Source organism: Triticum aestivum, chromosome 3A (assembly GCF_018294505.1).
Source record: "Triticum aestivum cultivar Chinese Spring chromosome 3A, IWGSC CS RefSeq v2.1, whole genome shotgun sequence".
NCBI lineage: Eukaryota > Viridiplantae > Streptophyta > Magnoliopsida > Poales > Poaceae > Triticum > Triticum aestivum.
In genome coordinates this window covers 336,958,853-336,986,623 of record NC_057800.1, presented here as the reverse complement: position 1 = coordinate 336,986,623, position 27,771 = coordinate 336,958,853, and positions in this window count along the sequence as shown.

Below are 27,771 nucleotides of genomic sequence, written 5' to 3'. Positions count from 1 at the left end.
GGCGAGGCCCGAGACGGCGGCGCGATACGGAAACGCGCTACAGGGCACGGGCGAGGCCGTGCTTGGGCTCGTTGGAGAGCCCTTGCTCCCGCGCGTCGAACGGTGGTGGTGGCCGTGCCTGAGGTGGCCGGTACCGACGACGGCGAGCTCGTGAGCGGCGGCCGGAGTTCGGGTGGTGGCGGGTTTGGCGCTACGAGCGGTGGTTTGGCGCGCTGAGGGCACTAGGGAGAAGCTCTTGCTTCTCCGCATCCAAAGGAACGGACGGGAGGCCGCGAGGTGGCCGGAGTTGAGCACGGCGTCGACCTCGGCGGCGGCCGGAGCTCGGGCGAGCTCGGAGTCGGTGTTAGGGAGCTCGGCAGGAGGCAAAGGGGGGTGTTACGACCTCCTGGGGTTGCACTGAGCATGGCCGCATGCTCGGTTGCAGCTCTAGGCAACGGTGGCTACGGCGGCGACATCGCCGGCGGCGTGGAGTTCTCGGCCAAGACGGGGCTAAGGCCTAGAGGTCGAAAGAGACCAGGGGAGAAGGGGAAGACGACTCGGGGGCTCACCGTGAGTCCGTTTGGAGGGTCAGTGGGCTCGAGGGCGGCCGGAGTGCAGCGAATCGACGGCGACGATCTCCGGTGGCCGAGGAGGGGAACGGCGACGTGGGCGGCGATGCAGGGCTTCCGGAGGGCCGTGGATTGGTGGGGAGGAAGAGGGGGTCGAGGCGGAGCTCGCAAGCACAGCGAGGGGTCGAGGGGGTGGCCGGTGACGGCTGCTATGGCGAACGGCGGCGATGGGTGCGTCGGGTGAGAGAGAGAGCAGGGGGAGAAGCACGGGAGAGAGGGGGGGGATAAGGCCAGGGGATCGGGGCGGCACCGAGAAGAACCGTCGCGGCGTCGCGCTGGCGGGGTAGGCAGGCAGGCGAGCTGGTGGCGTGGCGCTCCGCCCGTGCGCGCGCGCCGGCCACACGCCTGGCCGACTGGCGCCAGGAGGACGACGGCGGTGGTGGGCTGGGCTGGCTTGCTGGGCCAAAGGCGCCAGGTAAGAAGCCCAGCTAAGGTTTCCCTCTTTTATTTATTTCTGTTTTCTAATTTCTGACATTTGTTTTGATTTAAATAAAATATTAAATCATTTTATTACCTCATGCCAATTTTTGCAGGAGCTAGATATATTATTCCAGAGCTCCCCAACAGGTGGCATAGTTTTTGGACATATATTAATATATATAACTAATATATTTCCAATGCAAATATTTATGCATTAATTCCAAATGCCCAAAATAAATACCTATGAGCTCTTAAAAATATTGGTTTGATTTTTATCTCTGTCCAATATTTTCAGAGAGCAACATGAGCATTTTCTTGGACCCTTTTGGAGAAATTTTTATTTGGGTCATTTTCAAAATGATTCTGAGGGTTTCACAGATCCCCATTTCAAGTTTCTGATGAAAGAGTAAACATGATGCAACACTCTAATGCATGACTAGCTAGGGTGTGACAACTCACCCCCACTCAAAAGAATCTCGTCCCGAGATTTGGGTTCCTCCGGGAAGAAGGCGGGATACTCAAGTCGAAGATGATCCTCCCTTTCCCAAGTTGCTTCATCCTCAGAATGGTGCGACCATTGAACTTTGAGAAACTTGATATTATGATGTCGGGTGGTACGTTCGGTTTGATCGAGAATACGAATGGGGTACTCTCGATATGTAAGATTATCTTGGAGATCAAGCGTTTCGTGGTCCACTCCACGGATAGGATTCGAGAAGCAACGCCTGAGTTGAGAAACGTGGAAGACATCGTGGACTCTGGAGAGGTGCGGAGGTAGTTCCAACTGGTAGGCAACTTCTCCTTGTTTGGCAAGAATGCGAAAAGGTCCAATGTAACGAGGAGCCAATTTGCCTTTGATACCGAAACGATGGGTTCCCTGCAGAGGGGTGACCCGAAGATAAGCCTTCTCGTCAACCTCGAAAGTCATAGCCTTATGTTTTCGGTCATATTGACTCTTTTAACGAGATTGGGCTGTTTTCAACTTTTCACGAACGATACGAACTTGTTCTTCTGCTTCCTGAATCATATCCGGGCCAAAGAATTGTCTTTCCCCGGTCTCTGACCAGTTAAGGGGTGTTCGACACCGTCGTCCATAGAGAACTTCAAAAGGGGCTTTACCCAAGCTAGATTGATAGCTGTTGTTGTAAGCGAATTCGGCAAATGGAAGGCACTTCTCCCAGTCCATTTCGAATGAGATAACAGAGGCTCGAAGCATGTCTTCTAGAATCTGGTTGACGCGTTCCACTTGACCACTCGACTGAGGGTGGAAGGCGGTGCTAAAGGAGAGCCGGGTTCCCATAGCATTTTGGAAACTTTCCCAAAATCGAGAGGTGAAAAGACTTCCTCAATCCGAGTTGATTTCCAAAGGAACACCATGGAGGGACACTATTCGGGAGATGTATAAGTCTGCCAGCTGGCTAGCGGTTATACTCTCACGAACAGGTAAGAAATGGGCTACTTTGGAAAGACGATCGACCACGACGAAAATAGCATTATTCCCTCTCTTGGTCCTGGGAAAACCGGTAATGAAATCCATACCAATTTTATCCCATTTCCATTCAGGAATAGCTAAGGGTTGAAGGGTGCCAGCAGGCCGTTGATGCTCTGCTTTTACACGACGACAGACGTCGCAATTAGCAATATACTGAGCAATTTCTCTCTTCATCCTAGTCCACCAGAACCTCTGGCGTAGGTCCTGATACATCTTAGTACTACCGGGATGAATGGTGAGAGGAGATTCATGAGCTTCCTTAAGGATCAATCGCCTCAGGTTTCACACTTTGGGAACCACTAGTCGATTCCCGAAGTATACGACCCCTTGATCATTAATGGAGAAACAATTCGCAATTCCTTTCTGGATGTTTCTCTTGATGCGGGAAATTCCCGGATCTACCTTCTGTGCTTTGATAATCTGATCCGTAAGGGTAGGTTTTGCCACCAAGGTGGAAAGAAAACCTTGAGGTACAATGTGAAGGTTAAGCTTCCGAAATTCCTCATGGAGAAGCGGTTGACTTTGTTGTAACATCAGGTTGTTACAATAAGATTTACGACTTAGTGCATCAGCCATGACGTTGGCTTTCCCTGGGGTGTAGGTTATTCCTAAGTCGAAGTCTGTGATCAACTCAACCCAACGTCTTTGCCTGAGATTCAGATCCGGTTGGGTGAAAATGTACTTCAGACTTTGGTGATCAGTGAATATTTCGCAACGGTTACCGAGGAGGTAATGTCGCCAGGTTTTAAGTGCATAGACTACGGCTGCAAGCTCTAGATCATGAGTAGGATAATTCTCCTCATGTGGGTGCAATTGCCGTGAAGCGTAGGCAATTACGTGTCGATCTTGCATAAGGATGCAACCTAGTCCTTGTCGCGAGGCGTCGCAGTAGATAACAAAGTCCTTGGAGAAGTCTGGCGGTACCAGTACGGGAGCAGAGGTCAGGCGTCTTTTCAGTTCCTGAAAGCTGTGCTCACATTGTGGAGTCCATTCGAACTTCTTATCTTTCTTGAGGAGTTCGGTTAGAGGTTTGGCAACTTTGGAGAAGTTCTCGACAAAGCGACGACAATAGCTCGCTAAGCCCAGAAAACTCCGAACTTGCTTGACCGATTCAGGTGGAGTCCAATTAAGGACGGCTTGAACTCGCTCAGGGTTAACAGCAATACCTTTACCAGATATTACATGACCCAGATAGGTCACTTCTGACAACCAGAATTCACATTTAGAAAATTTGGCATAAAGGCGATGCTCTCGAAGTTTCTTCAACACTAGCCTTAGATGTTCGGCATGTTCCTCCTCGTTCTTGGAGTAGATGAGTATATCATCGAGGTAAACCACGACGAATTTATCCAAATACTCCATGAAGATTGAGTTCATTAACCGAGAAAAGGTGGCTGGAGCGTTGGTTAAACCGAAGGACATGACGGTGTACTCGTATTGGCCATAACGAGTAACAAAGGCCGTTTTAGGAATGTCCCCGTTTCTGATTTTGATTTGATGGTAGCCCAACCTCAAATCCATCTTGGAGAAGACTGAGGATCCAGCGAGCTGATCATACAGGTCGTTGATCCTGGGAAGCGGATATTTGTTCTTGATTGTGACCAAATTGACAGGTCGGTAATCTACAACCATCCGGTCCGTACCATCCTTCTTCTTGACGAATAGGACGGGGCAAGCCCACGGAGATGAGCTAGGTCGGATGAAACCCTTTTTCAAGGACTCATCGAGTTGTTTCTTAAGCTCGGCTAGTTCTAGTGGTGCCATCTTATAAGGTCTTCTAGCAATCGGAACGGTTCCTGGAATGAGGTCTATTACGAACTCAACATCCCTGTCAGGTGGAACACCTGGCAATTCCTCTGGAAAGACATCCGGGAAGTCACGGACTACCGGAACGTCCTCAAGGTCTGGCAAAGGGCTGGCGTTAAGAGAAAATAACTGTCGCTTGGCTATTCGGGTCAAGACATTGACTATCTTCCCCGAAGGATGGGTGAGTTGAACAGTCCTAGAGAAGCAATCAATTTTGGCTTGATGAGCTGACATCCAGTCCATACCCAAAATGATATTAATATCTGAAAATTTAAGGGCTATCAAAGATGCAAGGAAAACAAGTCTGTCGACTTGGATTTCATTTCCATGGCTTACTCTAGAAGTTTGCCATTTGGATCCCGGAGTTTGAATTACCATAGAGGTTGGCATATCACCGAATGCGACGTTATGCAAACGAGCATAGTTTTCAGATATAAAAGAATGAGAGGCTCCTGTATCGAAAAGAACAGATGCCGGGTGGCAATTAACAAGAAGCGTACCGAGAACGACGTTGGGATCCTCTTGAGCTTCTTCGGCAGAGATACAGTTGACATGGCCACGTGAGGCGGTGGCCGGCTTGGCGTGGAACACTTTCCCTGTCGGCTTGCCACGGCCAACAGCTTTAGCAGACTGGTTGGGGTTGGTCTGGGGACACTCACGCATATAGTGGCCAGATTCCCCACACTTGAAACAAGTCACGGAACTGGTACGTGGAGGAGCATTGTTGGTTGGACCCCCATAGGGCTTGGCCGGTGCAGACTGTTGAACAGGGCGAGGCGCCTGGAAAGATGGCCTCGGTGTGAACCTGGGTGGCAGGGCGGTGTTGGGTACCCACACGCGGCGCTTCTGAGGACCAGCACCGGATGAGGAACCCATGTCACGGCCATGCTTGCGTGTTGCGTCATAGTCAGTCTGACCAGTTTCAGCACTGATGGCTTTGTTAACAAGTTTCTGAAAAGATGTGCACTCATGCAGACGGAGGTCGCGGCGAAGCTCAGGACTAAGGCCCTTACGGAACCTTGCTTGCTTCTTGGCATCAGTAGACACTTCCTCAGTTGCATATCGTGCGAGGTTACCAAACTCCCTGCTGTAAGCATCCACAGAAAGTCGGCCCTGAGTGAAACTGCAAAATTCCTCACGTTTACGGTCCATGAGACCCTCCGGAATGTGATGTTCACGGAAAGCCTCGCTGAATTCAGCCCAAGTAGTGACATGGCCCGCCGGGCGCATAGCTCCATAATTCTCCCACCATAGACTGGCGGGGCCTTCAAGATGATATGCAGCAAAGGTGACCTTGTCAGCCTCCGCTACCAGCGCGGAACGCAGTTTGTGAGAGATACTGCGAAGCCAGTCATCAGCGTCGAGAGGCTCGACGGAGTGGTGGAACGTGGGTGGATGTAATTTGATAAAATCACTGAGTGACACCACGTTAGTCCTCTGATGGTGTGCCGTGTTCTGTTCAATACGCTCCAACAAACGGTTGGTCTCCCGCTTGTTTCTCTCAGCTTCCATCATAACCTCGGCTAGGGAAGGAGGATGAGGCAGATTTGCATCCCTGACTTCACTGCCTTCGGCCTGCTCTTGAGGAGCAGGGTTAGTGCGCGTGTTGACCATCCTAGGTAAACAAGACAATGATTTAGTCAGGATGATAAAATTCCAACATAGGATACAAAATGTAAGGAATAACTCGGAATGCAAGATGATCATCCGTATGACATGGTAGATACAGAAACTGCTTCTTTTATTCCATCGTCATACACACCATACAGGGTTTAGTACAAGACCAAACAAAGTACTATTACGGTGAAAAGAGGATTACATCTCATCGGAGGCATCCCAAGCTCCTATACATTATTTTTCTACACCTCCGGAAAGAGTACAAACTAGGTCATATCCCACGAGTCACGCGGGACGATAGACGACACAGCTAGTGCGAACTAGTGATACTACCACTAACTCAGACCGATCCGTAGTAGTCCTCGTAGAAGTCACCTCCATAGCCTGGAAGCTCAACATGATCATCCGGAAACAGACGATCTCGCGGAGCTTGTGGACCATAGGGGCTAGGATGAGGTCTTGGACCAACAGACGGTGGCCTGCGGGGACCGCGAGGTGGGGTGATGCCTCCTACATCACGCCAACCCATCACGTCTGGCAGAGCAGATCTCACAGGATAGAGATCGCGCATATCCGAATATCCAGCTTGCACCGCCGGTGCGAACCGAGTCAATGTGGCCCAGTGGTCAGCACGGGTATTGAAGAGCTCTAACCTCAAGGCCCGATTTTCACGGTCCTTATCCTCGAGCATCTCAGCAGTGGTGCGAGTCCGTGAATCCTCCTGGGTGGGGTCAGCATAGATAGCCTGGAGATACCCTTGTGCTCCCGGAAGTGATCCTGGCATATACCGGAAATCAGAGTCCCGAAATAGACCAGATCTGACTCGCATGATGGTCATCATAGAGTAGGCGGCGTCCTGCACAGCCATCTCAATAGTAACCCCGAGTCCATAGGAGCAGTGAAGGGGCTCGGTGGATCCAGGATAAGATGGAAATATCCTGACAGTGCAGAGATACTGGCTTTGATTAAAGTCCCGAAATTGCTCTTCGACCGTGTACTCAGGATACCAGCGGTATCCAGCCTCAGTCATTACCCTGACCAACTTGGCAGTATGGCCGGGTACATCTAGGCATCGAGTCAGGCGAACCACTTGATTGAGGTCGCGAGTGGCCATCTGAAAGCACAATCATAATGCAAAGGCATTAGAATTTCTAGCAAAATTTCGGCAGCATAACAGCTGTAAATGCTCAAGAAGGATTTTGAGACATTTGACAAAGGATTACATACACACTCATCATCATCATACCAAGTTCTGAGACCATCCTAGCAACATAATGTGGTAATAGAACTGAACTAGGCTTGTAACCATCAAACCTATAAGGTACTACTGATTAGTAACACGTGATCCTGATAGAGAGAATAGATCCTAATTCCTTAACCCCCGGTGGAAGAATAGACTGACTCAGATCAGAATGTCATTAGATAAAGGAGTAAAAAGAGCCTTACGTTCCAACCCACAAACAATTCCCCTACATATAACTAAAGAATTTCTAGACTCAACATCGACCAGTTTGGCTTGGAGAACCTACAGGCAGTCCGGCTCTGATGCCAACGCTGTCAGGACCCCGACTCGATGTCACATCGATCTAGCCGGTAACACCTCATATCACTTTGCGGCCTCACGCACGGTATCCCCACGGGTGTCGCCTTACCTTTGCCCGGGACCGTTTGCGCCTTTTGGCTCACGTATATGATAGTGTCGCTAGCATCCATATGATAAGGAGCCCGGGCTGACATGACTAGTCGTAAACCCAAAGTGGCACAGACTTACAGGGACAGGCATCCATGACCCAGCTTCGAACGTGTCGGTCATCAGCAAGTGGGTCCGGGCTGTAGCACTGGGCTAGCAGGACTCCGGTAAACCGGGCTGTAGCGGGCTAACAGGACTCCGGTACTCAAAGCGTGACATTTCCCCGAAGGGACAGACACAGGAACGAAGAAGGACACATGCCGGCCAGCCTAAGTGTTCCAGAGCAGTAGCAAGCTACCATGGCTCAGCGGTAACACTAGGAGACATTTCCCGGTAAGAGAGGCTACTAAAGATAAACAACTAGATAGTCAGATCCCACACATACCAAGCATTTCAATCATACACACAATATGCTCGATATGTGCAAATACAACGAAGCATCACAACATGACTCTACGACACAAGTACTTTATTTAAGGCTCAGGGAGCCATACATAACATACACAAAGGTACGGGTCTCACGACCCAACATTCAAGTCATACAGTCATACAAACCAGCAGCGGAAGTAACTTGTCTGAGTACAGACAACTAGTAAAATAAAAGAGGCTTGGAAAGCCTAGCTATACTACGTGGTCCTTCACAAGCTCAGGGTCACCACCTGGGCCTTTAGCCTACTCGTTGATGTCAATGTCTACATAGAACCCATCAGAAGGGGTTGCAGCGTCTTCTGTAAAAATGTAAATTATAGCAACATGAGTACAAAGGTACTCAGCAAGACTTACATCAGATCCTACATACATGCATATTATCAAGAAGGGTTGGTGGAGTTATTGCAGCAAGCCAGCTTTGACTCTTGGCTAGACTATCCTACGATACTTCAACTTGAAATGGTTTTGCGCACACGAGTCCACTACTCACCAATTCAATACACTACCGAGGATCCGCCTCCGTCTTCCTACGGAAGAGCCATCCTCGGCACTCACACTTATCTTGAGGCTTTTAGTAGTTTCCATTTACTTGTCTATGAACTGTATAGGCAACCAAGTAGTCCTTTACCGCGGACGCGGCTATTCGAATAGATCATGTTAACCCTGCAGGGGTGTACTTCTTCATACACGCTCTCACCACTTACCGTCGTTTACACGACATGTACTCGGCAACCTTCAAGCGGAAGCCCAACGTGGGTGTCGGCCACGACCTACCTAACCACCTAAGCCTCCAGTCCAGGTTTATCGCCTATCCAGGTTCCATCCGCAGGGAGTCCGGCCGAGGTTTCCCATACGGCCCCGAACGATGTGAACAGGGTTCCCGAGATACCTAACGGGTATTCGGTACACCGTGCCACGTACCTACCGCATCACAGCCCACCCCTACGGTCAGCGCTGTCCACGGCCTCCAGTAGGCTACAAACACCAGAAACTACTTGCAACTCCTGGACGGAGAACTAGGGTGAATAAGAAGCCGAGAGGGTCCATTGGTTTCGGGCCCAATGCATGGTAGTAGCTGATTCTTAAATCACACATACAGATCTCAGTGCTTAAGGTCGGCTTCAATGAAACAACCCACCATGTACTCCTACATGGCCTCTCATCGATACCTTTACCAAATCGTGTTCACCACACCACTCTCATTACCGACATAAACATTTCACTCTAGCCCATCACCCAGATGAACCAGACCTGACACGACTCTAAGCATAGCAGGCATAGCAAGGTAGGAACAACACATACATATGGCTCAATCAACTCCTACACATGCTAGTGGGTTTCATCTAGTTACTGTGGCAATGACAGGTCATGCAGAGGAAATGGGTTCAACTACCGTAGCACACAGCAGTTTGAAACGCGTTGTCTTAATGCAGTAAAAGAGAGCAGGAGCGAGAACATGGGATTGTATCGATATGATCAAATGGTTGGTTGCTTGCCTGATGGTTCGATGCACTGATACGGTTCTTCGTTAGGGTAATCACGGTACTCCTCGGAGGCAGAACCTGTCGCAAAGGACACCGATACACAACCATCACCAAACAATGTGCAACAATATGATGCATGCATGAAACATGGCAATATGAGTGTGTTGGGCTAATGCAACTAAAACCAGAAGGGTTTGAACAAATTTGAATCAAAGATTCAAATTTCAAACTCAAACATGGCCTTTTAAAGTGCTTTTCCTTGTTCTGCTTAAAACATCAATTTAACTTGTTTGATCATGCATGAAAATAGTACAGATGGATAGATTGGATTTTTCTGATCATTTTTCATATATAATTTGTCTAATTTGGAGTTACAGAATAAAAGTTATGAATTTTTGAAGTTTAAATAATATTCTGGAATTTCCTGATTTAATTTAAATCCAGAAATATATATATTGCGCCAGCATGACGTCAGCATGACGTCAGCGGTCAACTGCGGCTGGCTGGGGTCAAACCTGACGTGTGGGGTCCACACGTCAGTGACAGGGGGGTTTAACAGGGTTAATTTAATCCTAATTAGGAATTAGTGGCGCTGGGGCCCACTGGTCAGTGTCAGGGGGTTAACTAACAGTGATTAGCACTAATCTGACCACCTGGCCGACGGGGCCCACGCGTCAGTGACCCTGGGGGGGTCAAACCCCAGGTCAAACAGGTCAAACCCACCGGCGACATGACGCCGGCGAGGCCCGAGACGGCGGCGCGATACGGAAACGCGCTACAGGGCACGGGCGAGGCCGTGCTTGGGCTCGTTGGAGAGCCCTTGCTCCCGCGCGTCGAACGGTGGTGGTGGCCGTGCCTGAGGTGGCCGGTACCGACGACGGCGAGCTCGTGAGCGGCGGCCGGAGTTCGGGTGGTGGCGGGTTTGGCGCTACGAGCGGTGGTTTGGCGCGCTGAGGGCACTAGGGAGAAGCTCTTGCTTCTCCGCATCCAAAGGAACGGACGGGAGGCCGCGAGGTGGCCGGAGTTGAGCACGGCGTCGACCTCGGCGGCGGCCGGAGCTCGGGCGAGCTCGGAGTCGGTGTTAGGGAGCTCGGCAGGAGGCAAAGGGGGGTGTTACGACCTCCTGGGGTTGCACTGAGCATGGCCGCATGCTCGGTTGCAGCTCTAGGCAACGGTGGCTACGGCGGCGACATCGCCGGCGGCGTGGAGTTCTCGGCCAAGACGGGGCTAAGGCCTAGAGGTCGAAAGAGACCAGGGGAGAAGGGGAAGACGACTCGGGGGCTCACCGTGAGTCCGTTTGGAGGGTCAGTGGGCTCGAGGGCGGCCGGAGTGCAGCGAATCGACGGCGACGATCTCCGGTGGCCGAGGAGGGGAACGGCGACGTGGGCGGCGATGCAGGGCTTCCGGAGGGCCGTGGATTGGTGGGGAGGAAGAGGGGGTCGAGGCGGAGCTCGCAAGCACAGCGAGGGGTCGAGGGGGTGGCCGGTGACGGCTGCTATGGCGAACGGCGGCGATGGGTGCGTCGGGTGAGAGAGAGAGCAGGGGGAGAAGCACGGGAGAGAGGGGGGGATAAGGCCAGGGGATCGGGGCGGCACCGAGAAGAACCGTCGCGGCGTCGCGCTGGCGGGGTAGGCAGGCAGGCGAGCTGGTGGCGTGGCGCTCCGCCCGTGCGCGCGCGCCGGCCACACGCCTGGCCGACTGGCGCCAGGAGGACGACGGCGGTGGTGGGCTGGGCTGGCTTGCTGGGCCAAAGGCGCCAGGTAAGAAGCCCAGCTAAGGTTTCCCTCTTTTATTTATTTCTGTTTTCTAATTTCTGACATTTGTTTTGATTTAAATAAAATATTAAATCATTTTATTACCTCATGCCAATTTTTCCAGGAGCTAGATATATTATTCCAGAGCTCCCCAACAGGTGGCATAGTTTTTGGACATATATTAATATATATAACTAATATATTTCCAATGCAAATATTTATGCATTAATTCCAAATGCCCAAAATAAATACCTATGAGCTCTTAAAAATATTGGTTTGATTTTTATCTCTGTCCAATATTTTCAGAGAGCAACATGAGCATTTTCTTGGACCCTTTTGGAGAAATTTTTATTTGGGTCATTTTCAAAATGATTTTGAGGGTTTCACAGATCCCCATTTCAAGTTTCTGATGAAAGAGTAAACATGATGCAACACTCTAATGCATGACTAGCTAGGGTGTGACAGAGGGTGAGACGCATGTGCCGGTGACCTCTGTCCACCCAGAGGCGCCCGACACTATGCTAGAAGCACTTCGCAGTGCTTCCATCGAGGAGGAGCACCGCACTATCATGAGTGCGGTGATCCAGAAGGTTCAGTCCGCCAAGAGCGGATTGACTAAAGCCTGTACTAGCCTTCTAACAGGCTTCGAGGTAAGTGTTAAAATGTAGTAGAAGTGTTACCACATAGACAGTAGCCCCTGATGCTTTGTTCGGTGTTCACAAAGAAAAGCCGAACAGAGGATCAAATAATATCGCAGGAGTCTAATATAAGTATGTCAATATGCATATGCAGGCTTCGCTGCTGGCGTCCGCCGCACTAACTGCGGAGGTCGCCGTACTGAAGGAGGCCCTCGAGGGGTCCCAGAAGGAGCTCGGCCTTGGTAAGAGGCAGCTCGAGGAGAACAAGGGTAAGTAATACCCCGTCTGTTGATAAGAAAAAGGACGCGATTGCTAAATGACAGGATCATTGTATGTATGCCAGGGGCCACGACCGAGGTGGCGACCCCGAAGGAAGCGTTGTCCCAGGCCGAAGAAAAGGCGGCCCAGGAGCGCACCGAGCGAGAGAGGCACGAGGCTCGGGTGGGCGAGGTGCAGCAAGAGCTCCAGGCTCTCGTGACAAAGCACGAGGGGTTGGAGCTTGACGTGAAGACGAGAGAGTCTGAGCTTGCCGCGGCTCGTGGGAGCGCGAAGAGTGCCAAGGCCGAGGCCCATAAGGCCCTTCAGGAGATCGATGCGATGAACAAGATAGTGGCGAGTAAGGCTTTCTATATGCAAAGCAAGCATGTAAAGGTGCATTACCGATTACTTACCCGAATCCGGAGCTCTTCAGGAGCATTCGCAGATTTTCCCCGCAGTGTGTCTCATGCCGCATTATTCTACCAGGCCGAGGAAGGAAGCTCGACGGAGAAGCTGTTCTGGTCTCAGTATGCTGAGGCCGAACATCCGGTGCCAATGAGCGACCAGCTGAAGCAGATGGCCGAGCTACATAAGGCAACCTATCAGGCCATGAAGGGCTTCATAGTCCGGCTGTGGCCTGGCAACGCCCTTCCGAACAGCTTCTTCAGCCTGGTGAGGCGGCTTGTGGATGCCTGCCCCCGGTTGGAGGTCGTCAAGCGATCCGTCTGCATTGAAGGGGCACGACGGGCCTTCGCCCGTGTAAAAACGCAGTGGGTCAAGCTAGACGCCGTGAAGCTGATCAAGGAGGGGCCGCCGGAGGGCAAGGAGCACCGCCACCCCGAGATGTACTACGAGGGTGTTCTGCCGGGCGCCCGTCTTATCGCGGATGAGTGTTCGCAAAATGTAATATTTGAATGAGACTTGCTTGTTTTGTCCTGTATGTATGAAAACTTGTATCGTATTCGCTATGCAACGCTTGTGTGAATTTAAAATATTACCTTCTGTTTGGCTGTTTATCCAGTCTGAGAGATGGCTAGTCCTCGGCTTCTGCCCCCATGCCACGAGTGCCGGGGTGTTTGGGATAAACCTAAGCACTCTTGTTCCCATGTTTGGGTCCTTCGAGGGACGTGCTCAGCACGACGAACAAGGCAACCAGACTAAGAATGCTTTATCACTCTCACTTAGCCATAGAATTCTATAATTTTAAATTTCGGCGAAGCCCCTGGTATTCGGAAGGCCGAATTCGGGGCGCGATACACACCTGTAAGCCGGATAGAGCCAGCCCCTCGCCCTAAGCGACATAAGTCTTTAAGGACTCAAAAAACCTCGGCGAACAGCGACCAGTCTCTCGCCTTATCATGACAGTCAGTTTTAGCTTTCTCTACTGAGGTGCTCGGCCCGGCAGAACTGGGGCACAATCGCAGTAGTTCTCCTAGCGCTACCTTAGCCGATAGAGCAGAACGTAAGGTACCAAAACATAGGAGCCGGGCAAACCCAACATTTGACCAAAGACATGATTCGGAGCTGATGCATATAATGCTATAAGTTCGGGGTGCCGCACTTGTGAAAGTGTTCAGACTTTTCACACCATATTGTGGGTACGTAAGCCCCTGGTGCATTGGCCATACCAAAAGTGTACGGTTGCTAGGCGTTATTAATGAACACATAGATATGTATATATATATAACAAAAAATGCGATAATAGTCGTAATGTCATGTATTGTATATTGAAAAATTGCATTAAAGCAGAGTGATACAGATAGTGTAATAAGCAAAAGAGTAGGACTATGTCCCTTCCAAGGGCGAGCTGAGGAATTATATCCACCTTGGAATTCCGTAGTTGTCGGCCTCCTTGGTTGCTGTATCATGTGTTTGGCAATAGAGCTGTCGGGCAGTGTTTCCAGAGATTGAAGTCCTGAAAGAAAAAGAAAAATAACCAAACGGGAAGCCCCTGGTGCGGTTTAGGCCGTGTTTTGGGGTGTGCCGTAGTTGTGCCTCCCCCTCCCCATTTGTGCCCATGGTATTTTTAATGCGTAATTATGTACGCGCGGCACGAACAACGCCGTTGGACTGGGATTGGGGTGGACGCCGTATTGCTACGCGAGCTCAGATCGTGCCAGGTGTTCTGTTTGCCGATTGCCCCGAGCGCGCTTGAAGGTGTCCGGGCTTTGAAACGCCGAACTGGTAGATTGCCTTGAGAGGCTGCTTTGCGCTTCTGCTGCGAGGGCCGTGGTGTGCTCCTCTGTTCGGAGAGAGTGCTCTATGTTTCCATTGACTGTAATAACTCCGCGAGGTCCTGGCATCTTGAGCTTGAGGTATGCATAATGTGGTACCGCATTGAATCTAGCAAATGCGGTTCGTCCGAGCAGCGCATGATAACCACTGCAGAACGAGACTATATCAAAGATTAACTCTTCGCTTCGGAAGTTATCCGGGGATCCGAAGACCACTTCCAGTGTAATTGAGCCTGTGTAGTGGGCCTCTACGCCTGGAATGACGCCTTTAAAGGTCGTTTTTGTGGGTTTAATCCTTGAAGGATCTATACCCATTTTGCGCACTAAGTCCTGATAAAGCAGGTTCAGGCTGCTACCGCCGTCCATAAGGACTCGAGTGAGGTGAAATCCGTCAATGATTGGGTCTAGGACCAGTGCGGCGAATACGCCATGACGGATACTGGTGGGGCGGTCCCTGCGATCGAAGGTGATCGGATAGGAGGACCAAGGGTTGAACTTTGGGGCGACTGGCTCCAACGCATATATCTCCTTGAGCGCACGCTTCCGCTCCCTCTTGGGGATGTCGATTGCGTATATCATGTTCACCGTCCGCACTTGTGGGGGAAACCTCTTCTGTCCAACAGTGTGCGACTGCCTGGGTTCTTCCTCATCATCGCTATGCGGCCCCTTGTCCTTGTTTTCGGCAATTAACTTGCCGGCCTGCTTGAACACCCAACAATCCCTGTTGGTTTGATTGGCTGGCTTGTCTGGGGTGCCGTGTATTTGACACGAGCGATCGAGTATACGGTCCAAGCTGGATGGACCCGGCGTACTTTATTTGAATGGCTTTTTCCGCTGCCCAGGTTTAGAGCCTTTTAATCCGGCATTGACTGCCGTATCCTCAGTACTTTCGCCGTTAATGCGGCGCTTATGCTTTGTTGCGACGTGACCTGCTATCGCCGTCCTTGGTATCTGGGGTACCATGGTTCTTTGATATGTTATTACTGCGAGCCAACTAGCCGTCTTCTCCCGCACAAAAGCGGGTCATGAGTGTCGTGAGGGCTGCCATAGATTTTGGCTTTTCCTGACCAAGGTGCCGGGCTAGCCACTCATCTCAGATGTTGTGCTTGAAAGCCACTAAGGCCTCCGCATCCGGACAGTCGACAATTTGATTTTTCTTTGTAAGGAACCGAGTCCAGAATTGCCTCGCCGACTCTTCTGGCTGCTAAATTATGTGGCTCAAGTCATCAGCGTCTGGTGGTCGCACATAAGTGCCCTGAAAGTTGTCGAGGAATGCGGCTTCCAGATCTTCCCAACAGCTAATGGAATCGGCTGGCAAGCTATTAAGCCAATGCTGCACTGGTCCTTTGAGTTTTAGTGGGAGGTACTTGATGGCATGTAAGTCATCACCACGGGCCATGTGGATGTGGAGGAGGAAGTCGTCAATCCATACCGCGGGGTCTGTAGTGTCGTCGTATGATTGAATGTTTACAGGTTTGAAACCTTCTGGGAATTGATGTTCCATTGCTTCGTCTGTGAAGCATAAGGGGTGTGCGACGCCTCTGTATTGGGCTATATCGCGACGCAGCTCGAATGGGTCCTGCCCGCTGTGTTCAGCCCGTCCGGACTTGCTTTTACTGTATCCGGCGTGACATTTATCGTCTCGTAGAGTGGTGCGCCCTCGTGATCCGTAGATCGATCTTGAATGCTTTGCTTTGTCCTCCAATATCTCTCACAGGTCTGGCATATCTCCCCATGCCTTTTTATTTGAATGGCGTTGGGGTGGAGGCTGAGCTTTTGGCCGGAATGCCTCTCTATCGCGACTAGGAGGTGGCTGATCAGCCGTTTCATACGCTTCTTCCTCCAGTCGGGGAAGTAACTTGCGGCTTGGATAACTCTTGGAGGGACGCTCGCGTTTATATTGCTTGGCCGCGAGGACATCAATCCATTTGTCAGCTAGCAGATCTTGATCAGCTTGAAGCTGCTGCTGTTTTTTCTTTAGGCTATTTGCTGTGGCCATAAGCCTGCGCTTGAAGCGCTCTTGTTCGACGGGATCCTCTGGTACAGCGAATTCATCGTCGCCGAGGCTTGCCTCGTCGTCATCCTCCTCCTCTCAGCCAGCCGCTCTCTCAGGAGAGCTGGCTCCTTCATCCTCCTGCTCTAAATCTTGTTGGAGGGGATTATTGTTGTCTTCGGCGCTATCTGGAGTGTTATTATCTCCTGTTCCGGTATCACCACTTTTGCTTTGGCGGGACTTAGAGCGGCGCCGCTGACGTCGGCGCTTGGGTTGCTTCTTGGAGGGGTCATCCTCCGTTCTCTCGTCGCCATTGCTTTCATTGGGTGTATCCACCATGTATATGTCATACGACGAGGTGGCTGTCCAGTGCCCCGTAGGTGCTGGTTCATGTTCGTCTCCTACATCGTCGTCCATACCGTCGATGTCTTCAGAGTCGAAGTCGAGCATGTCGGTTAAATCGTCGACAGTGGCTACAAAGTGGGTGGTGGGTGGGCGTCAAATTTCTTCGTCGTCCGCATCCCAGTCTTGTTGGCCATAATCCGGCCAGGGCTCTCCTGACAAAGAGAGAGACCTTAGTGAATTCAGAATGTCGCCAAAGGGCGAGTGCTGAAAGATATCCGCGGCGGTGAATTCCATGATTGGTGCCCACTCGAATTCGATTGGCAGGGGCGCGGATGGTTCGGGGTCCGGAAGAGAGTCCGGCACCTTGGAGTCACGGGCCAAACAGAGGATTATGCTGGTGTTTGGCTCGATCTCCGTCGAGACTGCAGCCCCTGAGGCGGTGTCTAGCCACCCGTCCTTGATTGGCGCAGTTGGCTCCGAGCTAAGGGTCGGAGCTGGTGTGGGCGCGGCGTCTGGAGTACCGTCCGGTGGCAGAGCTAGGTCATACCCATCGAGACAGTGCGGCGCGCCCGGCTGTGGCTCGAATCCGTCGAAGATAAATCCCCGCGGATGTCGGCCGTGTAGTTGAAACTTCCAAAATCTGACCTGATGGCCAGGGGCGTAGCTTTCAATCTGCTCCAGATGGCCAAGCGAATTAGCCCGCAGTGCAAAGCCGCCGAATACAAAGATTTGTCCGAGGAGAAAAGTCTCACCCTGGACGGCATCGCTATCGATGATGGTAGGATCCATCAAGCCTAACGGTGACGACACAGAGGAACTCTCAATGAAAGCACCAATGTCGGTGTCAAAACCGGCGGATCTCGGGTAGGGGGTCCCGAACTGTGCGTCTAGGCCAGATGGTAACAGGAGACAAGGGACACGAAGTTTTACCCAGGTTCGGGCCCTCTTGATGGAGGTAAAACCCTACGTCCTGCTTGATTGATATTGATGATATGGGTGTTACAAGAGTAGATCTACCACAAGATCAGAGAGGCTAAACCCTAGAAGCTAGCCTATGGTATGATTGTATGTTGCGATTGTTGTCCTACGGACTAAAACCCTTCGGTTTATATAGACACCGGAGAGGGTTAGGGTTACACAAGGTCGGTTACAAAGGGGGAGATATCCATATACGTATTGCCTAGCTTGCCTTCCACGCCAAGTAGAGTCCCATCCGGACATGAGACGAAGTCTTCAATGTTGTATCTTCATAGTCTAACAGTCCGGCCAATGGAGATAGTCCGGTTGTCCGGAGACCCCCTAATCCAGGACTCCCACAAATAGGCTATTGAGGATTTTCACAAGAATGAATGGTATTACGAAGACTGTAGAGAAGTACAAGAATCAACTGAGGATGAGCGGATACTCGATAGGTGCACAAAGTTATCCGTAGGGGTATTCAGATGACAAGGAATTGCAAGGCAGTAAGCTCAAAGGATTCTTGGAAAAAGGAGAGCAGTTCATGGCATCTTGTAATACGAAGATCAATGGGATAGAATGTAAGATTGGTAAGTGTGTGTAGTTATCCATAAGGATATTTCGGTGGTAAGGAATTGCAAAGGCAACATGTACAAAGTCTCGAGAGAATATCATAGAGTATCTTCGGAATCTTCTGATGCAGCAGGCGATCATCCGAAATAAGGGGCTCTCCGGGTGGATGTGATCATGAGATCCTAACGTTCGAGTTAGTAAAATCATTTAACCCGAAAATAGAAGAGAGATCGGAGTCCCAGAGTATAGACGAGGAATAAAAGATCCTAATACCACTCAATTGGCGACGTGGGCCCATAAGACACACAGCCAAGTTAATAAAACGGTTTTCGGTTTCTAGACTCAACTTCGGCCAAGGAGGTGGAAAGGGGGGATCATACAGACAGTCGGCTCTGATACCAACTTGTGACGCCCTCGATTCAATCATACACTAATCATACACACAAATGTGTACGATCAGGATCAAGGACTCACGGGAAGATATCATAACACAAATCTAGACACAAATTAAAATAATACAAGCTTTATATTACAAGCCAGGGGCCTCGAGGGCTCGAATACATAAGCTCGAAAACACAAGAGTCAGCGGAAGCAACAATATCTGAGTACAGACATAAGTTAGACAAGTTTGCCATAAGAAGGCTAGTACAAAACAACAACGATCAAAAAGGGAAGGCCTCCTGCCTGGGAGCCTCCTAACTACTCCAAGTCATCAGCGGTCTCCACATGGTAGTAGGCACCCTCGGGGCAGCAGTAGTCATTAGTGGTGTCGTCTGGCTCCTAGGATCCGTCATCTGGTCGCAACAATCGGGTATGGGGGAAAAGAGGTAGCAAAGCAGCCGTGAGTACTCATCCAAAGTACTCGCAAGACTTACATCAGATCTAAACTAAGTATGCATCTGTACCAAAGGAAAAGGACTGTATCTGTGGACTAAACTGCAGAATGCCAGAAGGGAAGGGGAAAGCCTAGCCTATCGAAGACTAGCATCTTCTGGAAACCACTATCTTGCAGCAACAGGAGGGAGTAGAGTAGCATAAAGTAAAGTAGCAGAAGTGTTATCAACCTCGGCCAGAGATCCTTTCTCGACTCCCTGCGAGAAAGCAATCCCAGAGTCATACTATCCATTCATCATAACCATGTCTCAAATCCATTTCTCATCTCAAGTATCCAGTTCTAGTTGTATCGATCGGGATACAACTCCAAATGTCCGTTACCGTAGGACATGCTATCGATAGATGTTTTCTTCCCTACAGGGGTGCACCAACTTACCCATGACGCTCGATTAACTCCGGCCGGACACACTTTCCTGGGTCATGCCCGGCCTCGGCCAAACAATACGCCACAACCCGACCTAGGCTTAATAGAGAGGCCAACACGCCGGACTAAACCTATGCCCCCAGGGGTCATGGGCCATCGCCCCGGGAACTCCTGCACATTGGGTGGGCGGCCGGTGAGCAGACCTAGCTACCTCCTTCAACAAGGCAGGAGCTTACGCAGTCCAACCCGGCGCGCGCCACTCAGTTGCTGACATCTATTAAGCTTCAGCTGATGTATACGACGCAGAACGCCCATACTATGCCCACGTGATGGTTAGTGCTATCAGGCCAGAGGCCCCTCGGATCAAATATCCAAACCATAGTGGATTAGGAGCATGCGGTAACAAGCAGAGATTCACGATCGATGTGACCCCATTGCCCCGTCTCGAGCACTTGCGGGAAGGGCTAAGAATGCCCAGGCACGCCTCATAAGTATCTCGCGGGCACCTTCTAGGTCAACCCGACTCCACATCACTAGCTATTAAGCTCGCGCGGGTACCCCTCAGGGCCGACCCGTCTTTAGTAACATGGCTCAGTGCAAAGTCATAGTAACCATAGTAACTGTGTGTCTAACACCAAGGGGAAAACCCGAGGAATCAGCCCCGGTGAATCCCACTCGATGTTATCATCAAGGTGAACATAAGAGGATCCACCCTCGAGGTTCACATTTGATGGGTTGCACGACAGAGCCGTAACGGAAGTGGTTAAGGAGGAAATCACCCTCGATGACCTCGACCGTATAGCTACACTACGGAGATCTCATCAGGAGTGATGTAAGAGGTTCCACCCTCGGCACTCGATGGTAACTCTGCAGAGTCGTACAACTAGGGGGGTGATGTGCGGTGTCGGGGCCTGGACATCGATCACATTGATCGAGTCATCAAACATAAAGCGAGGCAACTGGGACAAGGTGGGGGTCACTGATGGATCACTAACCAACCTATACTAAGCAGTTTAGGATTAGCAGGTAAGGTATGAAAGTAGGTAACAAGAACAGGCTATGCATAAGAGTAGGATCATACATAAAGCAGTAGCAGTTCTAATGCAAGCATCAGAGGAAAGAAATAGGCGATATTGGAATGCTCAAGGGGGGTTTGCTTGCCTGGTTACTCTGGCAAGGAGGGGTCATTGTTGACGTAGTCGTACTCAGAGGCATCAATGTCGGTCTCGAGGTCTACCGGAGAAGAAGAGGGGGAAGAAACAGTAAATACGGAGCACACAAGGCATCACAAACACAACATGGCAACAAGCGGTGCTAAGGGGTGACCTAACGCGGCAGTAGGTGATACCAGCAAAAAGGGGGGAAACATCCGGGAAAGTATTCCAGGTGTTTCGCGTTTTCGGACAGAAGAACCGGAGGGAAAAGGTTGCGTGTTTGCTATGCTAGGGATGTGTGGTGGACGAATAGGCTACATATCCGGATTCGTCTCGTCGTTCTAAGCAACTTTCATGTACAGAGTTTTTCCAACCGAGCTACGGTTTATTTTATATTAATTTTAAAAGATTTAAAACATTTTTAGGATTTATTTTCATTATTTAAAACAACATTATCCAGAACAGTGTTTGCTGACGTCAGCATGACATCAGCAGTCAACAAAGGAGTTGACTGGTCAACTGACGTGTGGGTCATGTTAGTCATTGACTGTTTAATCTAATTAGGGTTTAATTAAACTAACTAGTTAATTAGATTAATTAAATAGGATTAATTATTTAACTTAATTAACTAATTACTTTCATTATTATTATTTTATTTTTTATTTTTAATTATATTTTTTTTCGTTCTAGGCGGGGCCCCCTTGTCATTGGCCCCTGGGGGCCGATGCGGGTTACGGGTGCTGGGTGCGGGCGTCGCCCTAATGAGTGCATGCCCGAGCGGCGCTAGGCGCACGACGCGGCTAGCGGGCGCGGGAGCCGCGGCCACGGCGAGGCCGACCGCCTGATGCGAGTAGCGGCGATGTGGGAGGAGGCCGGTCGTGGTGCAGGGGCGGCAGGCCGCGCGACTAGGCGACGAGTGGCGACGCACAGGCGAGCGACCAAGGAGGGGCGCGCGCGGTAGGGGGATCAAGCGGAGCAGCTGGCTAGGGCGGGGCCAGAGCGGAAGCGAGGCACGCGCGGGGTGGAGAAGGAGCAGAGCTCCAGCGCGGCCGGGAGGGTGAGGGCGGCAACCACGGTCAAGCGGCAGGGCAGCGCGAGCGCGGGGAAGCAGCTGCAGGGCAGAGGACGGGGCCGGGATGCGGTGCAGGCGGGCGTGGTCAAGCGGAGCCGGCGTGGGCGCGGCGCGCGGGCCTGGCGATGCGGTGGTGCGAGGCCGTGGTAGCAGGTGTGGCGGCCGGAGCAGCGCCGTGCGGAAGGTGCGGCCGGCAGTGGCGCTTGGCGCGGGCGAGCGGCGCCGCAGGTGAGCGGGGCGGGGGCACACATGCTGGCGTGTGAGGCGGGCTGCGGGACAGAGCGCGAGTGGAGGCGCTCGAGGAACGGGCTACGGGGCGTGGTGGTGTGGGCATGCGGTGCAAGGCGCGCGATGCGAGTTGGGCGTGGTGGCTGTGCAGGGCGGAGCGGGGCGCGGCCGAGCGCGGCGCACGGTGGCAGCAGGCGGAGCAAGCAGCAGCGCAGCAGGAGGAAGAGCAGCAGCGGCAGCTGTAGGGCCGCGGCGCGGTGCAGACGAGCACGACGCGTGCGCATGAATGGACGAGCGGCCGGAGCGGACGACGAGTGCGGGGAGAGGAGAAGAGGCCAGGGCCTCACCGGGGTTGTAGGGCGCGGGGCAGTGGGGCGTGGGGAGGAGGTCGGGGACAACATGTGATGGGGAGGCAGTCCGGCGAGGTGGCTCTGATGTCGAGCGTCGGGGCGGCGTCGTGCCTCGAGGGTGCGGTCGCCGCGGGAACAGGGGGCGACGGGATCGGGATCATTCCCAATCGAGATCGATGGGGGAGGAGAAGGGGAACGTGGGTGCGGGAGTGGGTGCAGGAACTGCTAGGGTTTGGGTCGGGGTGGCCTTGTAGGCCAGAGAGGGGGCCGACTAGGCCGGCCGGTTGGCTAGCTGGGCCGGTCGGTCTAGCGTGGGGGGGGGGGGGCTGTTTTTTGTTTTCTGTTTATTTCCTTTTTTACAGAAGAATTTTGTAGATAAATGAGCTGCCAAATGTATTTTGTAAAATGTGAAACTTGGTCACACAGATATAATGCCTTATCCAGCGCTGCCACAAAAAGTTTGGGGCCATCAGGAGTTGTCCAAGCATTTTTAGAAAATGAGAAGGACATCTTAAATAATGATGGACCAAATAATAAATTCCCAAAGGCAATTTAGGACTTTCCAAAAATGTTGGTTTCAACATGAAAAATATCTAGGGATTATTTGCCATAGGATGAACTATTTTATTTGCATGACAGAAGAAGCAAATATTTGACATGCAATTTAAATTTGAATTTGAAACAGATTTTGGACAAGTGGCATTTTGGCATGATGATCATGATGACATGACCTTCATTAGGGGGAGATTACTGTGGTGCGATGCTGGGGATGTTACAGTATGGTGGAAAAAGGAATAAACTTTAATTTCTATTTGGGAACCGCCTATGATATATCTAGCATGGAAAGTGTGGGGAACTCTAAGTCGTTTTCATTGGTGGGAAAAGTATGCCTCTCAAAATGTTTTTATCTCTATGTTTTTTGCTTTGAGCTCTGGCACCTCTACAAATCCCTACTTCCCTCCGCGAAGGGCCTTTCTTTTACTTTATGCAATTTTTATTTTAATTTGAGTATCCATTTTCTCTTATAAAGCACCAACTAAGGGGCACTATTGTCGTACTTGAGCATTGGGTGTAGCTAATATGCGAATGTGTTTCATGAATGCATCAATGATTGAGCATGATGGGCTTGGGATAACTTATTTTAGCGTTGATATTTTGAAAGACACGGTGGCTTGTTGATATGCTTTGAATCATATAAAATTCCAAAATGTCCATGCTATAAACAAAATGAGATGACATGTTAGGTAGCATTCCACATCAAAAATTCTGTGTTTATCATTTACCTACTCGAGGACGAGCATGAATTAAGCCTGGGGATGTTGATACGTCCCCAACGTATCTATATTTTTTCATTGTTTCATGCTGTTATATTATTATTCTTGGATGTTTTATAATCATTTTATAGTCATTTTATAACATGTTTTGATACTAACCTGTTCACATAGTGCCAAGTGCCAGTTGCTGTTTTTTGCATGTTTTTTACATCGCAGGTAATCAATATCAAACGGAGTCCAAACGCAGCGAAACTTTTTGTGGATTTTTTGGACTAGAAGACATCTAATGGGCCGTAGAAGCGTCTTGGGGTGCTCCAAGGGGAGCACAACCCACTAGGGCGCGCTTGGAGGCCGAGGCGTGCCCTGGTGGGTTGTAGCCACCTCGGGTACCCCCCAGACCGCCTCTTTACTCTATAAATACCCCAATATTCCAGAAACCCTAGGGGAGTCGACGAAAATCAATTCCAGCCGCCACAAGTTCCAGAAACACTAGATCCAATCTAGACACCATCACGGAGTGGTTCATCATGTCCATTGGTGCCTCTCCGATGATGCATGAGTAGTCTTTTGTAGACCTTCGGGTCCGTAGTTAGTAGCTAGATGGCTTCCTATCTCTCTCTTTTGATTCTCAATACAATGGTCTCTTGGAGATCCATATGATGCAATTCTTTTGTGGTGTGTTTGTTGGGATCCGATGAACTTTGAGTTTATGATCAGATCTTTCTCTGTTTATCCATGAAAGTTATTTGAATCTTCTTTGATCTCTTATATGCATGATTGATTATAGCCTTGTATTTCTTCTCCGATATTTGGGTTTAGTTTGGCAAACTTGATCTATTTATCTTGCAATGGGAAGAGGTGCTTTGTGATGGGTTCGATCTTATAGTGCTTGATTCCAGTGACAGAAGGGGAACCGACACGTATGTATCGTTGCCATTAAGGATAACAAGATGGGGTCTATTTCTACATAAATATATCTTGTCTACATCATGTCATCATTCTTATTGCGGTACTCTATTTCTCCATGAACTTAATACACTAGATGCATGCTGGATAGCGGTCGATGTGTGCAGTAATAGTAGTAGATGCAGGCAGGAGTCGGTCTCCTAATCTTGGACGTGATGCCTATATAATGATCATTGCCTGGATATCGTCATGATTATTTGAATTACTATCAATTGCCCAATAGTAATTTGTTCATGTCATGATTATTTGAATTTCTATCAATTGCCCAATAGTAATTTGTTCACCCATCATTTGCTATTTTTCTCGAGAGAAGCCACTAGTGAAACACACGGCCCCCGGGTCTCTTCCTTAATATATTTGCCTTTGCGATCTATTTTCCTTTGCTTTTATTTTTAGATCTATTAAACCAAAAATACAAAAATACCTTACTACAATTTATTCTATCCGTGATCTGTTTATCCTATCTATCATATTTTTATCACGTCTATTTGCCAATTTTTGGTGTCGTTACCCGAAAGGGATTGACAACCCCTTTAGCACATCGGGTTGCGAGTATTTGTTATTTGTGTGCAGGTGTTTTTTACGTAGTGTTGATTGGTTCTCCTACTGGTTCGATAACCATGGTCTCATCACTGAGGGAAATACCTACCGTCACTATGCTGCATCATCCCTTCCTCTTTGGGGAAATACCGACGTAGGTCTAGCAGACATCACAAGACTAGGCTTTTCGCTTCGATTTGTGGAGGTGTAATGGATCTCGTCGAACTTTGTTAGTTCCTTCTTTATGAATGTGATGAGGCAAAGATTTTGCCTCCGTTTAAAAACAAAAAAACCACGTCAAGAGGAATTTCTTTTATAGAGCCGATAATGGAGCGAAGTCCATGCGTGAAACACCACAAGCTACAGAGTAGTAGAGTGGCACTTTTCATACAGAGCCATATTGCACAGTTCGCAATGCCGCACCAAGCTTTACCGGCTCCTCGGGCTTAATTGGGAGGCGCTAGTTTAAATATGGTAGCTGATGAGGAAGCTGCAAGCGAGGTGCGGCTAGGGCGAACACGTAGGCGAGAAACTTTGCATGGTGTGAATTGATATATAGGAGTACTACCCTAGTACGCGAGCCATGAGATGATGGGAGGGAAACCCGTTCACATGGCTGGGCTATCCAGTGCACCCAGATTGTGGTGCGACATGTCCGTTCAACTTCAAAAGTCAAACTACCAGTGTACAATATTGACTCGCAGTGAGGTTACTATTTAAAAAAAGGCCGCAATGCGTTCAGTCAGGATCGAACCCACAAAATGAGCTATACACTCCCGCGACCACTAGTAGTACTCGTTGGAGTACAATGCAACTTAGAATCGCCTTTTGTTTCTAGTACATTCTTCCTTACAAGAAACCACTAATACCAAGAAACTACTACCACTTACCAACCAGCCCTACCAAGAAACGACTACTCTACAAAGTGTCGTTATAGGCACGTTTCAACCCATGTCACCCCTTAAGACAATGCCTTCTATTCGACCAGCAAGTTAGGCGTTATGACTTGTGGGACCTACATGTTAGTCTGGACAAAAACCCCCGAGTGACCTCCTACCTCTGGCCCGTCCACCTAGTCATCCTCGGCCATGGGACGTAGCTACCACCACTGGTAGAAGGCAAGGTCAGAAGCGCCGGCGGCGCAAAGCCCATCTTGCAGCAGCCCGGATACCAGCTCCGACCGGCGCTCACGGCCGCTAGCTAGCCAAGATAGCACACACCCTGCTGGATGCATCCAGCTGCTTGTCTGGAAGGTTTGCTAGCTATGTTGGCACAACTGTGCGGTGGCTTGCTCGCGCGCACCACGCTAGGGCCAGCCATCTGGCTAGAGCGAAGGTCAGTGTGGCGGCTTGCTCGCACATGAGCCATGCTCGGGCCAGCTAGCCAACACGTGCGGAGGCCAGCACGACATCGGGCCCATCGAACGGAGCGGCGGCCAGATTGCTCATCACCGGCGCCATCGACGAACACGCATAAGAACTGTTTGAAGTAATGTTCAGGAAAAATAATGATTGGAGAAGGAAGAACATGATAGAAGGTCAGATGTGGCTCCCTCGTGTCAACGATCAAACAAAATGTGTTGGTTTAAGCTGCCTCTTCAGCACGGACATGTAGGCCAACCCTGTCATAAACGGGTTTAAACGAGCCTAATCGGCACTAGGTAGTAGTTTTTGGTGCGGATTAAGAAATTTTGGGTATGTTTTTGTTATTTTTTGTACAATAGTTTCTTCATAGGGCTGGCTGAAAGTGGTAGTTTTTTGTTAAATACTCTACATACTGTAAGTAGGTTTGAAAGTTAAGCTTTGGAAGCCAATAAGCATGGCTAGTTCCATAGTGCCTGTGTGTACGTAATTGAAACTAAATATCAACCATGAGTGTCTAATATCTTGATGGAAAACTCAAAACTATGGAAATGCTAGCATTTTTGCATGGTTGGAAATACTAGCAATGTTCACGTGCATTGCAACGAATCATAATTAGATTAATACTTATTCACAAACTTGACAGAAAACACTCTAATTTTGATATACATATATCACTAGAAATATATTATGTTTCAATCAGAATATATTCCTTGGGCTGTTTTGGTGAGGTGAGGGAGGGATGTGGTTGGTTTTAAGATACTAATTAAGGCTTTTTTTGCAAATTGGTAGAGAAGTGAGATGTTGTTGAGAAAAGACAACAACTTACCCCACTGTTGATAGATGTAGATCTAATGGTCAGAAATGAGGCAGAGCCACCATCATCACTAAGTCTTCTGTAGGAGTACTAGCAAGATGCCAGTGCATTGCATGGAACATCAAGATGCATTTTTTTATAAAACACCTGTTGTGATTGACCCATGCGGGAGTAATCCCATGTTTAAAAACTAATGATATCTCGAGAAAGGGGAGAGATAAGGTGAGGAGGAGTGGGCGTGGTGGTGATTCGTGGTTGGACTGAGCGGAGGCATGGGGATGGACGATGCCGGCAGCGACCACCATGCCAGTTTGTTCCAGAGGCTTCCTTTTTTAATTTCTCAACAATGAGGTTGTGGGAGATAAGGATGAACGGGGGAAGGCCTTGTCTGCAAATGTGGAGAGAGATGTGGGTATCTTTTAGTTTGATTTCTATCCGTCAGATATAGATCGG